This window comes from Poecilia reticulata, linkage group LG22 (genome assembly GCF_000633615.1).
Source record: "Poecilia reticulata strain Guanapo linkage group LG22, Guppy_female_1.0+MT, whole genome shotgun sequence".
NCBI lineage: Eukaryota > Metazoa > Chordata > Actinopteri > Cyprinodontiformes > Poeciliidae > Poecilia > Poecilia reticulata.
Window position 1 is genome coordinate 24,497,609 of NC_024352.1, and position 3,936 is coordinate 24,501,544.

The 3,936-nt window shown below is 38.2% G+C and overlaps 1 protein-coding gene across 1 annotated transcript in view; it reads right to left on the reverse strand.

The window, feature by feature from the left end:
* The window catches only part of LOC103458802 (unconventional myosin-VI-like), a 50,348-nt gene extending 46,788 nt beyond the window's left edge, over positions 1 to 3,560 (reverse strand). Inside the window, exon 1 of the mRNA XM_008399861.2 lies at positions 3,403 to 3,560. The gene's annotated coding sequence lies outside the window, so the exon portion shown is untranslated. The remainder of the gene's footprint in view (positions 1 to 3,402) is intronic.
* Between the last annotated feature and the right edge of the window lie 376 nt (positions 3,561 to 3,936).

Below are 3,936 nucleotides of genomic sequence, written 5' to 3' on the forward strand. Positions count from 1 at the left end.
ATGAGCTTGTTTTAAGTCAATAACTCCTTCATATTGGTGAAAATCTGCTATTTTCATTGGCAGATTATTTTATTTATAACAAAATATTTTTCCTATGTTATAAATAAAACAATCTGCCGGTGAAACTACCACATTTCATCAATATTAAGAAATTATTCAGCTAAAATAAGCTCCTATATCCCGTTTTGTCTCATTTCAACTATACTAAGATATTTGCACTAGAAATTAGACCAAAAATGCTTAGTAAGATTTTGTGTTTTTGCAGTGCAGTTAATAGTGTTACTCACCCAATTTCTTATCTAATATTAAACAGATTGTTATCAGCTTTTCATATGTTTCTAAATCACATTTTCTAACATCCTTTGACTGAAGACTGTTAGGTGAAACAGAGAAGCTGCATCAGAGTAGCTACTAGAACTCAATGATGTCAGCAGTGACATTTCCCAGTCCTTTGCATTAGTTGATTGGGACTGGACCAGCTGCTGCTGTCTGCTTTGCTTTCCGCTAACCTGTTATTCCCCTTCTGATCTTATAAGAGAGGATTTCCCAGTCCAATGTGACTGGAATACGCCCCGCAGGGTTCCTGCCATCACTCCAGGGGGTAGCATGACCTCAGGTGACCCCACATGAACATCCCAAATGAAGATTATCAGGAATAGTTAGACAGATTTAAATAGCTTTAAAACTATTAAAGTTACTGTTCGTTCTGTTTAAAGCTGATTTATTGCAAGGGTGACCAGAGTAACACATCTCTCCTCCAACTGGCTGCTTCCTGAATCTGGGCTTCATGGAGCACTGCTGCCTTTCGCTAGCATGTCAACTAACATTTACTCACTCCATTCACTGTGTTAGGTTTAGCTTTTATTTTTATTAAAATTAACTAATATGCTAATGTTTCCTAAAAATGCTAATATTAGCATAAAGGATAGCATGTTGACATACAGCCCAAAGCCTGTACTATACTCCATTCAGTATGCAAAAACAAACACAAACAATTATTAAGTAATAAGCCAATGTTAGCTAAAATGCTCTTAATTGCATATGGGTTATCACTAGCATGTTGACAAACATTTCTCATTTATTATTTTAGCTAATTATAGCAATGTTAACCAACACTGATGTAGATTTTAGCTAATTTTATATGAAACATGCCGTTTCTTAAATATGCTAATGTTAGCATAAAGCATATCATGTTGACATGTATGAACACTGCTGTTGTGTTCATAGTGGGCAGATTCAGCACATGCAGTGATGTGTAATGGTTAATATAAAAATCCTGTTTAAAAGGTGACATTTGTTGGCAGTTATATTCCAAGTGATGCTCTGTATGCTAACAGCAAAGCCTGTTGGATGGAGTAGATACTCTGCACAGATGTGAGAGCCAACGCCGATAAAGGTCGCAGATGGTTTTGGAAGCATTGCAATGAAAAAGAAAAATGGCGGTGAGGAAAATGTGACCAACAGCAACTGATTTTGCTGCATATTAATTTGCTGATGTTGTCATCACAGTGTTTGATGATGATACTGGCATAATTTCCATAATCATGTAAAAACGTTGCGTTCTTATTATGGCCGGGGCTTATAACGTCTTTTTAAAATGACTTTATACCATAACGACAATGTAAATGTTTGACATTTTTTCTGTGGATCGAGACTCCAAATTATTAATTTTGATTTTCATCAATGTTATTGATTCTCCTATCTTGCCAAAACGTTTTGTGCAAGTCAGTACACTTGAAATAAAACTATGATACTTGAACTAGAAATTAGACAAAAGTAGACTTTGTGCTTTTGCAGTGAGGGAAGATATTTCAGGACCAGCCACTGAACCCAAATAAGAACAATAAGGAAGTGAAAACTCTTTATGGTGGCTTATAAACGCTGATAGTGGAACAAATAAGAAAAGACAGGAAGCCAGCCATAAAAACAGTAAGAAATAAAACCCAAATCAGAAACCAACGTTGACAAAAAACCACACGGACCTCTAATTTTTTTTATATATATAAATAATTAGAACCGAATGTTTAAAGCAGTTAAATTGAAAACCACAGCCGAGTGGTTTATCCTCGCAGTCGTTCATCATCAGCCTTGAAGTGGCAGATCAAGGCTGTGAGGGGGAAGAGGAATGGAGTCACTGTTTTTGTTAGATGGATGATAACGACAGAATTATGCTAAAGTTCATAACCTTGATCTGAGTTTCTTTACGGTCAGGGCCGGCCCAAGACTTTTCAGGGCCCTGAGCAGATTTACATGGGGGGGCCCCTCAACCAACAACTCAACTAGGGTGCTTTATCATCCCTAAGCTACTTTATGTAACACACCTGCTACCATTAGCATAATTTGTAATTATCTTACATCATTCCAATGTTATCATGGCTGTTAACCTTACAGTAGGAGCAAACTAAAAGAAAAAATGGATTTTGAAATGCAGATTGGTATTTAAGTATGCCATTTTATTTTAACTATTTGAATGTAAAATCAGCTGAATGTTGGGAAGAGATTAACCTATTATTTATGTAACAACTATAAAAAATGATATAGAACTTTTTTTTTTATGTGAAATAGCTTTAATTTGTATATAGTTAGAGAGCCATGACTCTGGCTTGGTGCTCTGGGGGTCCCCCTGGTGGTGTGGAGGCCCTAAGCAGCCTCCCATCATATGCCTTGAGTTAATTTCCTTAGGACATAAACTGTCTGACTCCCAGTTTACGACAACAGCTTTTCAATGTTACTTTAACTCAAACTCTGGAGAATACATCCCAACTCCTCATCAAACCACGATCAGTTCATCACCCAGAAAAACTTTGACTCTGCAGCCTGAAATCCTCTTAGTATTTGACCCTAATCCAAACAGAGAGGTGATAGGCTTCAAGTTGGACCAAAGTCAGCCAGCCATCAGCGTAAGGAGCATGCAAATCAGAAGACAGCAAGTATGTAAGAGTCCACGGACACTAGCTCAGAGTTTGAAGCAGGACACGCTAAACACGCCTCTTGTTTCCTGCCACTTGTTTCCTGACTACAGCAGGCCAAAGGGAGAATGGAAAACTGGACAGCAGTGAATACTGGGAAAAAGCAAGGTTGCACTTTTTAAGTAGGTATAAAACACTGGGTTGAGATAAAGATTTGTATTATTGGAGAAGATTTAAAAGCACATTTCAAAAACTGGAAAGTTAAGCATACACACAAGAGACTCAACATTGAATGAAAGGATCTTGCTGCGTTGTTCTATCATGGAAGTAAGAACGCAAATTTACTTTTAAGACACAGTGAAACAGCTAAAGTCCGAGGAAATCATAATAAACAAACACTACGAATAGAAATTAAAATTTACATGACAAATCATTTAATTAAAGAAACCTGGGGGAGTTTCTGTTAAAGTTGGGTAAAATCCCGCGCGCTTACCGTTAAGTCTCGTTCAGATGGAGCCGTTTCGGTGCAGAGGGACCGGGACAACTTTCACGTCCCTCATACGGATCTGAAGTGCGGCGCAGGTCCAGGAGCCTCCGCGTTTCCTCGCGCTGCTGCGGCACAGGACGCACAGATGAAAGGCTGCGACAGAACGCTGTGCTCGCGCCCCCGGTGAGCGCACGTGACGTCATCCTGGAGGTGCGTTAAAGTGCTGCTCGTAAGATCCCATGTCAGGTAGATGTACTGACGCTTGAAAGGCGTGGAAAACGTGCGTTAAAGACAATAAAAGACTAACAAACTTTTGAATATTTCTCGTGGGAATATTGTGAATGTGTCTTATCTACGAAGCTTTTCTAATCGTTTCGTGTTTGTGGATTTAAAGTCTGCACAAAGTTTTCAAAGGGGCTGGAAATGTTTCTAACTGTAAATAAACAGCTTTGCTCCTGTGTAAATTCATATTCAAAAAGTTTGAATAATTTATTTCAGTTCACATGAGATAGAAGATGGATGTATTCAAGTTACTGTTAA